Raw genomic sequence first — 10,563 nt, forward strand, 5'->3', positions numbered from 1 at the left:
AGTCCAACTAATTAATATTTTACTATAGCTGTTAGCAGACAAGACTGTAAAAAGTCCTTCTTCCCTGTCTGCGTGCTTAGCATGTGATAGGCCTATCACCTGGCAGAAACTGCCCGGGAGTCTTTTGGCTCAGGCTCCAGATTAACACAGATCTTGCCTGCGCAGACAAATTCCTGTGGGAGATGAAGGGCTTACACAAATGAGTATTTCAGGGCCACACCAATATGTTGTTGCATTTCCAACCCGTCTGCCAGAAGACACACTGGCTGTAGAAAACTGTTGACTTCCCATGACACTCATTTCCACAAGGCTTGACTTCTGCATCCTCCTGAGAGCTACATCCAAGGACTCCAGGGATGATGATTCCTGCAAGACTTAAGGGAGGCAACTAGCACTGCTCATTCAGTCTCGTGCTATGTTGCCAAGCTAATACTTGCACCTTTCTCAGGGTGCTCTTAGTTGAACAGTTTGGTGAACTGGAGAAACTTCCACACCCATGTAAGAATGCCAGGCAATTGGATCTTTACACTACTTACTGTTGAGCTCGTTGACCACATGAAATGGCAATCTGGTCTTTCATCTTTACCAGTAGAGTTTTCTGACCTTAATCTCAGGTGCATACTGATGTACCAACAGACCTACTGGAGACATAAAGGACTGCAGCTGCTAAAAGCATACATCCCAACCATAATCACAAACTTTCTATAAATAGAGCATGAAAGTCACACATGGCTTTTATGGGCCAGGTGTTCTGGAAGCTATTTTTGAGTGGCACTGAATCATGGCAACATATTTAGCCCATTTGTTAAATGTTCACAAAGCAGTTGTGCTATATGCCAAAAATACATCTGCAGTGGACTGATCCATCAGACTCTGTGCCATCCCATCATGGAGGAGTGGGGATGTGAGGATGCTCCTATCTAGAGACCAAAATCAGCAAAGCTGAATTAAGGTTGTTTGTACATCTAGAGATAGGACACAGCCTGGCTGCTTCCTGCAGTTTCATTTCACTGGTGTCAGGGAAGCGCAGAGGTACCATAGCACGCTTTCACAGCTACACCAACACCTAAGGCAGCTGTGGCTGTGGCAGCTGGCGCGTCCCCCCCGCCCCTCAGGTTCATGCCTAAGCCCAGCTGTCCCTGCAAGCCTTCCATCCCTTCGCTGCTGCAAGGACATGGACGGACAAGCGACAGCATCATCATGGGATTTCCCCCCACCTGCAGAGAAGGCTAAGGATGAAACCCCTGAAATATGCCTCGGAGCCCCTGCCCGCAGACCCCCGACGATTCCACCCTCGGACGCTGCTGCCCTCTCCAGCCTGCCCCTGGAGCCCCGCCGCCAGCAGCAGCAGCCCTCGGCCCACCTCCGCGGGAGCCTCCCCTCACCCCCGCCGCCATCTTGAGCGGGGAGCTGAACGGGCCGGACGTGGCAGAGGGCCTCGGGGCAGGGACGACCCGTGTCTCCCCCACCTCCAGCAGGGGAGGAAGACTGTGGCTTCCCCCCCAACCCGGTGAGGCTGCGACGGAGCGGCCCCCACCCCCGAGAGCCGCCCCAGAGGCGGCCCCGCTACGGCGAGACCACGGTCCCAACGCTCCCTCCCCCGCCCTGCTGACAGAACACCGCGCCGCCCGCCCTCCGGTCCCCAGAGGCCCTGCGCATGCGCACAGCCGCCGCTCGCGCCACACCCCAGCCGCTACCCCAGTCACCCAGGGGAAGGGGGGAACGGTGGGACTTTGCCCTGGGAGAGCCGGTGTCGTCACGCGGGCGACGGCCAATGAGCGAGCGCGATTAAAATAGCGCACGATAAATAGGAGCTCGGCGGGCGGTGCCGTCCGGGTGCAGGTGCGGTGGAGGCGGCGGCTGCCGCCCCCGGTCCCCGCCGCCTCCCGCGCTCCCTGTCACGGCTGCCCGCCACCATCCCGGCCCCGAGGAGCCGGCTGGGCGCCAACGGGGCGGCTGGCGGACGGCGGACGGAGGGGGCGTCCCCCTCTCTCGGGAGAGGCCCCAGGACAGGACGCGACGCCCTCGGGGCCTTGGTGCCTGGCCTGGTTGCTTCATCTCCCCTCAAGGACTGGGTGACTCTTCCTGCTGGTTTTAGTTCATTTCTTCCGTCAAAGCATGCTCTCTGCCTCTCTCTAGAGTAACTGAGGGTAGCCAGTGCCATGTCATCATGAAAAAAACACCGTTCCTAGCAGTAATGCCTTGTGTGTGCTTTTAAAACAGCATTGGTTTGAGATCTGAGGCTGGCTGTTACCAGTGAAGGAAGTGGAGTGATAAAGCTTATTGTATTGGCCTATAGTCTTCCATCTCTTTTGTTAGTCTGAAACATGCAACAGAAAATTATTTCAGAGGTATTAGTTGGCCAGGCCCTTTCTGGATAAGGTCCTGCTGGAAAGATGCAGGCCTGCCCTGTTTGGGGCTTACTGCTGAGGCTTCCCAATACTGTACAGACATGCACAGTGAATACATTAAACCCATATCCACCAATGGAGAAACATAAGGTGAGGTTTTCTTTTTATCCCCTTTTCCTCTGGGAAAGATGGGGATGCATCATATGGAGGTGAATAGAGGAGAACTGTAGTAAAACAAACATGACTCATAACGAAAGCAAATAGTCTTCTATTTGAAGATTTTTGCTTTATTTTTTATGTATTATCAGGAAAATGTTAAAAATATGCTGAGTTCCTGACTATACTCAAGATTGCAAGTGCTCAAAGTGCAGTGGGTCTCTTAGAAGATGTGTTCCTCCTTGCTTAAACTGCTGATTTTGTGGAAATGCCCATAGCACACCTGTTCTTGGTCTGCAGTGTGCAACTGTTACACATGTTCTCACCTTACTAATTGCATATACTGCATTGCTACTTTCGTATAGCAGATAAGGTATCTGCTGTAGGACCACTGGGGTTTCTTTTTTTTGTTGCGTTGTTCATTTTTGCCTTTTTTTTTTTTTTTTTGTGCAACCTTGCTAAGATAATAAAGAATATGCATTTGCTATTTGGGAACATATCGTGCAGTGTATTTTATATAATTTTTTATATATATACACACACACACTTTCATCCAGCTGAATTATCTAAATATGAAGTTTATTCTCTATTTTTTACAAAGTTGCCACTGGATTCAAGGAGAAGTATTTACTGAAATGCTTAACATAGCAGCTGGGGGGGAAGAGGGATCATCAAATGAAATCGTGAGGTGGCAGGTTCAAAAGAAGGTACCTCTTCACGCAAAACAATTAAATCTTGGAACTCATTGCTACAGGATGTCAGGGATGTCAGAAGTTCAAAAAGCGATTAGGCATGATCATGGAAGAAAAATCCGTGCAGGGATGTTCAACACAAACACCTCTGATTCAGGAACTCTTTAAGGTGCAAATTTGCATCCTGCGGAAGTGTTTTGGGGAGCAGCCTCCCCTGTCCTCACGCTGTCATTAGGCGATGCCTGTTGGCTGCTCTAGGAGATAGTGTCCTGGGCTGGACTGGAAATGCTGCTCTTCTGACCCAGCATGGTCATCTCTGTTTAACTGTCATTTCATTCAACATGGGTTTTTTTCACAGTCTTTAATAAATCATAAACAGCAATCCTTGCAATAAACTTTTGTGATACATAAATGCTGTTTCCTTATGCTCTGTACATCTCTGTCCTTTCTTGCCTGTTACTTTGACTGAGGGATGGAAGGTTGCTTTGCTGTGTGTTTGTATAATGCTGCATTATCAAGCTTAGCACTGGTCCGTGCCTGTATTTCCTAGATAATTATTTGATATAAATAAATATTAATAATCTGTATTTCTGAAGATGGCCTGTCCTGGTTTCGGCTGCGATAGTTAATTTTCTTTCTAGTAGCTGGTATAGTGTTATGTTTTGGGTTCAGTATGAGAAGAATGTTGATAACACACTGATGTTTTCAGTTGTTGCTAAGTCCTGTTTAGACTAAGTCAAGGATTTTTCAGCTTCTCATGCCCAGCCGGCAAGAAGGCTGGAGGGGCACAAGAAGTTGGGAGGGGACACAGCCAGGACAGCTGACCCAAACTGGCCAAAGGAATATTCCATACCATGTGGTGTCATGCCCAGTATATAAACTGGGGGGAGTTGGCCTGGAGGGGGCCAGACAGCTGCTTGGGAACTAACTGGGCGTCGGTTGGCGAGTGATGAGCAATTGCATTGTGCATCACTTTTGTATGTTCCAATTCTTTTATTATTCTCATTTTATTATTATTATCATCATTATTATTTTCTTCCTTTCTGTCCTATGAAACTGTTCTTACCTCAACCCATGAGTTTTACTTTTTTTTTCCGATTGTCTCCTCCATCCCACTGCGTGGAGGGGCAGTGAGTGAGCAGCTGTGTGCTGCTTAGTTGCTGGCTGGGGTTAAACCACGACATGGCCACAAGCCAGAAGGTTTGCTGCTCATATAAATATCCTAAATAAGAAACCATGGAGCTCTAGTCCTCATTTGCTGGCAGAATTAGCCAGATGGGCCATTTGAGAAAGCAATTAAAATACCAGCAATACCTGCCTAAAGAGTTACAAATTCCACGGCTCGGGCATCTGCAAGGGCTTGTATTTATTACCTAGGAGCGTGGGACCAGACCTCGCCTACCCACTGACGCTGAAGGGTGAGATCAAGGGCGAGACGTCAGCATAGCAGAACAGGCGTGGGAGCCTGCGTGGTGCCAGCCCCCACCTCTGCCCTGAGCCGCCTGCTGTGCCTTCCCCGGTGAAGCCTGGCGCTGGCCGTGGGCCCGCGGTGGGTCCATGCACACCAGAGGTGTTCTCCGGCTACATGTCCACGCGTGGCAGTGCCTTCGGCAGAGTGGACCGGGTGTCTCCGAGGGGGGGGTGGAGGGCTTTGCGAGGGGTTGAGCAGACACCTGCTGAGGACCGTGCTCTGACAGCAGGCTTGGAAATTGGAAATGGGGTCAGCTGGGCTTGGTCCTTGGGTTTTTCCTTGTAGCAGGAAGATAGAGTTGCCTTGTGTGACACAGGTAGCTCTTGTTCCAGCCTTGCTGCCAGAAGGAAATGGGTTGATGCATACATTTTCCTTTGAAGATTCAGTTGTCCATATTCATGTTTTTTTTTCCAAAGGCAAACCTAATTTTAGTGCTCAGGAATGGAAGTGCCCTGAGATCATATGGGGAACAGGAGTATGACCATCCTGTTGCGTTGAACAATATTCAGCACAGATTTTCTGAAAAAAGCCCTAGTTCCTTTCCTGCCAAGGCTGGAGAACCACTATAGACTCTCATGCTCATTTTATACATAATGGAAATCCAATGTATCAGTCCTAGGGCAGGGGGAACAACCTGGGGGAGGACCTTTTCCCTAAGGAGAAGTGAAAAGAGGAAGGGCATGGGATTCTGCTGAGGAGTACCCTTGCCATAGCGATAGGATTTTACACCACCTCTTGGCTCAGAGGCACAACATCCCATGTATATAAGGATCTAGCTCAGGATGGATGTGGGTAACCCAGCAAAAGCCAAATGGTAAACCTGTTGTTCTTCCTGTTTGTCTCACCTGTGTTCCTGTTGCTCTGCTGATTTTGCAGGGGATCAGAGAGAGGCTGCATATGTACAGAATGGGAGACAACGTGCTTGTAGAGGTTGACAATGGAAGCCAGTCCTGCTGCAAAGTCACATTTCTTTGATGCAGCTCCTGCTATGTGTTCTTTTATGTGTTGCCGATAACCATTCAGCTCATGGTTTTAGCAGCCCCTCAGAGGTAACAGTTTCATAAGGATGAGTAGTTCTTCAACAGCTGCTTAAACATGCAACTGCACCTCGGACTCAGATGCTTTGTATAGCACTTTTGTCCAGGAGTGAGTTAGCATATAGTGTAAGTAAAGACAATAAAACTGAATTTATTCTTTAGTCGGAGGGCACAGGCTTGGAGGATATGGGGTAGGTCACTGAGCTTAGTCCCACAGGACTGGCAGCAGGGATCAGGCTTCAGTCCAGAAAGGGCTGTAGAACAGTTATTCCACCTGCCCCACACTCAATGTACATTTATACCACATTGGCTGCAGACCCATAGCCACCTTCTGTACTTCCTGGTAACTTTTAACAAGCCTCAGACTATTAGTAGATGTCCAAAAGTTACAAGTATGGGTCCCACAGGAAGAGAGGAGAGGTTGGGGGTGCTGGCACTGTGTCCCTGTGGTTGAGGGGTTTTCCAGTCCCAAGTCCCACACTGCTGTGGCACCTATTAAGCTCATGCAAAGTCCATAGAGGAACAGGGAAAAGCTCTCCCGACTCCTGTGAGTTTCAGCTCCTGAACGAAGCCTGACTTAGGTACCCTTTTAGTTTTTCTTCAGCTCATCCCGTCTGTTCCCACAGGTGCTGCTGCAGATGTGTGCCGCCCATCTGCACGTCCAGGCAGCTCCTGCAGCCCAGGCATGGTGTGTAGGTGTGTTCCCGTGGAGCAGTTCATCAACTTTTGTGGAAACCCCAAGTCATCAGCAGCTGGGGATGGACATGAGATCTTGCAACTCAATGGCATTTGGAGGGCAGCAATGTTTTCTTGGAGTGGGGCAGTACCTGAGAGCCTTTGGAAGAGGAAAACTTCCGTAAATTGTCTAAAGGGACAGAGGTGGTAATCTGCCACACAGGGATAAGGAGAGTAACACGAAAAGAAGATCAAAATTATAAATTTATATATTTTTTTTATTTTCCAAGAGAAAGGCTTGTCTTTATTGGCTAGTATATCTCCAGACCGTGCTGATTTACAGACACATATATAATCTTTTTCTTGAATCTGTGTTTTTCACTGACCAGAACTAGACAGTGCCTGTCATTTGGGCAGTTATACACATGAAAATACATTAATTTAGATTTGTAATTTTTACATTTTAATGAATGACATTTTTGCTCTTCATTTGGTGTGTCAAGCTACTGTTGGAGGGAAATTGCAATTCAATTCAAAATTCAGAAAACCATAATTTTTAAATTGTCTGTTGGAAATAATCCGGGCATACCTACCAAAATAATATGCTGAATCAATATTTATTAAACAAAGGTAATACTACTGGATTTGTGAATTCTAGTATTAGTGAACTGATTGTTTGCAATAACCATGTTCTTAAGATTTTTTTAAATTAATAGATTTTTCTACCTACCTGGAACAGAAAAATACATTTCTCAGCTATTTCACTCATGGTCACCCAGCATCACATGCAACCTCAGTGGAAGAGGAAAGCTTTGGGGAAGCCCAGAACTACTGTAACTGCCAGCCAGCTCTGTCTCTGCCTGCAGCCCTCTGCCACAAACCCATCACTGTCCCCCACAAGCCCCTGAAGCACTGCAGTCCCAGGCAGCTCCCCCGACAAGCCCATCCTTGGCACTGCATGGAGCAGGGACCCATGAGACTCTCCACAGGCACCTGTGGAGTGTCCAGTTTAAGGACCTTGAGGGCCGCTCTGGAAAATCCTAATGCTTGTGGGTTTGGCTTTGCCACATCAGTAAAATACCCTTCAGAAGCAGTGTATGCATTGGGAAGGATTGAGTTATTGAGGAGTACAGGTCAGGGGTGGCCAGCAGTGGATCCCTGAGCAGGGCAAGTGTGGGTCCCAGGCTGGAGCGGTCTCACACGACAAGCAGTGGGTTGTGCAGGCACAGACGCTGCCAGGCGACCTCAGGCACCAGCTCTGCGAAGAAGTACGTTGGCAGAGGCGGCTGCCCAGCCCCATGGAGAGCATGGGCCCATGGGGAGCAGGTAAACCCATGCTGGAGCTCTCTCCTCTTCCTTAACCCTTAGCCATATGAGGATTTTGGCAGGCAGCTTACAGGAGCATGAAGGTTGGTCACCCTGGAGTAATCTCACTTCTCCTCCAGCTTCAAGACATTCACTTGCCACTGCTACACAGCAGAGACCCAAGGATCAGCTGTAACTCTGTCAGGTACACAACTCTTCTACCTCTCATTACCAACCAGCTCCCTCCCCATATGTCAGTTTGTCGCTGCTGCACGTTTCTAATGCTGCTTTGTGCAAATGTTTTAGTGCAAATGGAAGGAAATGCAGCAGAACTTGCCCAACCACTGGTTTGTCTACTAGCAAGATGCCCTCTCTGGGTCAGTGCAGTGCAATTTTTATTGGCATAGGAACAAGACAGGCTCCTAAGTAAATTCCGTTCCTCTTGCTCTCTTTAAGTTAGAGCAAACTTAAATAATTCCCATTCAGACAAAGGAATATGACTGCCGGGCTGACTGCAGAGCACAGTAATGTCCTTCCACCAGCAAAGAGTCACTTGCAAAAGGTGGCTCAGGGATGGCCATTATAATCTTTTTCTTTTAGACTTGGGTACACCTTATCCATGTGAAGAAATATTTTTCGTCAAATAAGCATTCCTGGTGCCCATACTGCTGTTATCATTAAACAAATATTGTACTTAGGGGGTATGGAAACAGGTTTATGAGTTTTTTTACCAAACACAACCATTAGCTGTTGACAAAAGAACACAGATTGCACCATACTTTAGAGCTAAAAGATTTGGTTCCCCTATTCTAATGCATTCTGCAAATTTATTGTAAGATAATTTTTACAGTGTGGTATTCTCTTCATGCCACATTCGTTTTCTTAAGTGCAGACTTTAAAGTATAGATATTATTTACAGGCTTGGATTGTATTTGTAAATTCTAATGAAGTAAAAATGACACTTTCTCATATGAATGATGCTGCAGGAAAAATACCTAAATGTAAGTTCTCACATAACTTTCCGTAAGTACCCTCTACCCGCATTATAGCAGGTGGTGGGTGAAATCCCAAGCAGCATTAGCTAAAACACCTTAGGCTGACCTTGGAGTCTCTTGACAATTTTACAGCATAAACAAACAAACAAACTCTTTACATTCTACTTTTAAAAAAATGTTGTTATGAAGTCAGGAGCATGTCTTTCTAGATATGACCAAACATGTTTTCTTTTCTGTAGTTATGCGTTGTTCACATCACTTCAGGTAAGCGAGGACAGGGACTTTCTGAACAGCACTTTTAATGTTATGTAAAAATCAGATGTGATGTATGAGCTTTGGAATTTCTCTTAAACATGTTCTTGACCTTTCATAAATCAATATTCCTGAATTATTTCAGTGGATACAATTCATTAATTTTTCTTACAGCAATTTAAGAATAAAAATTATGTCACAGACAATTTAAATACAACAATTCAACACTCTAACTAAATTTTCCAGCTAATAAAGCACAAAGGAGAAATGGCAGAAATGAAAATCTTCCAGTTGACCACTTTCCCCTTGGACAATTTCCAAAACAAATATTCAAGTCAGCATTTGGTTCCTTGAGTCTCTTCACAAATATCCACAGCAATCCTCTTAGTGATGCTAAATCTTTTGTAAAGATATGACAAGACATCCAGTAATGAGTAATCCCTGAAACTGACATTTAATATTCCACTAAAGAAGCTAAAACATTTACAGTTCTCACAAGCCACACCTTAATGTCCTTTTTATTTATTTTAATCCGGATAAAGTAAGCCATAATAAGACTGATTTATATGAAGTCATGATGGGAGTCTCCATCCTCCTGGAAACAAAACCAATGTGAAATCTTGGTCCCATTGACTTCAATACCTAAACCAAATTTTCACTGCCAGACTTTGACTCCTGTCTTGTGTGTCATCAAAAGAAACTGAGCAATTGTTCTCAAATACTAACAGACAGGTGTCATGAGCATGGATAATTTTAATTTCAGACAGATGACATATATTTGGATACTTTTAGGAATTAATGATAAATGAAAAATATAGCACAGTATGTTGAATTACTGTGACTTAAAAAACAGAGGTTTACAGAGGTATATTCCATCTTTAGAATGTGTCCGTTATCTGCTAGCCAAATTTTGACTAGCAGAATCTTTAGAATGAGTCCGTTGTCTGCTAGCCGAATTTTGACCTCCAACCATCTGACTACAGACACTCACTTTAACACATTCAAATCTGTTGATCCTCAAACCACTGAGTGGATTTGTTGGTCATTACATCTCATTACTTCTGATTTTCAACTACCTACAGAGAGAGGTAAATACCTGACACCTTCCAAGGGAGCTTTTCCGTGTAAGCAATAGCTGCCCTGGTTATCACTGGATGTCCTAGCCCAGGATGGAGGGAAGGCAGGGTCTGCCTTTGAAGTCACACGTGCAAGTGGTCCAGTGAAAAGTCTGGACATCCCTTTTGAGGGTATGAGATGTGGAGCAGGTCCTTGTCTCTTCACGTGTCATTCCTGACATCCCACTCTCAGACTAGGATCTGGCCTGCTGGGTTAGCACACGTGGGAGATAATGCTCTGAGCCTGAAGAGCTTCAGGAACAGCAGCCTTCGTTCCATTGCCTGCTGAGATGCCCACGCAAAGCTCTGTCAGGGCAGAAGAGACAAATGGGATGACAGCTTTCCTGTTAGTCATTTCGCAGCTCCCTGCCAGCCCCCAGGCCCATCCTGGATGGGTCTGTCCCCTCCACCTGCCGTGGGCAAGGGGCTGAGTGTGGCTGCTGGCATGCCCTCTATATCAGCCACATCAAGCTCCATGATGGTCTCTATAGGATGAGCCTAATCCTCTGTTTCC

At 46.4% G+C, this 10,563-nt stretch overlaps 1 long non-coding RNA gene across 1 annotated transcript; it reads right to left on the reverse strand.

Annotated features, from left to right (window-relative positions):
* Positions 1-296: 296 nt before the first annotated feature.
* Positions 297-1,590, reverse strand: LOC121233477. Its single transcript, XR_005933000.1, has 2 exons — positions 1,386-1,590; positions 297-366 (listed from the first exon to the last, which is right to left on the reverse strand). It is a non-coding gene; the product is annotated as an uncharacterized LOC121233477 (long non-coding RNA).
* Between the last annotated feature and the right edge of the window lie 8,973 nt (positions 1,591-10,563).

Source organism: Aquila chrysaetos, chromosome 8, assembly GCF_900496995.4.
Source record: "Aquila chrysaetos chrysaetos chromosome 8, bAquChr1.4, whole genome shotgun sequence".
NCBI classification, from domain to species: Eukaryota; Metazoa; Chordata; class Aves; order Accipitriformes; family Accipitridae; genus Aquila; species Aquila chrysaetos.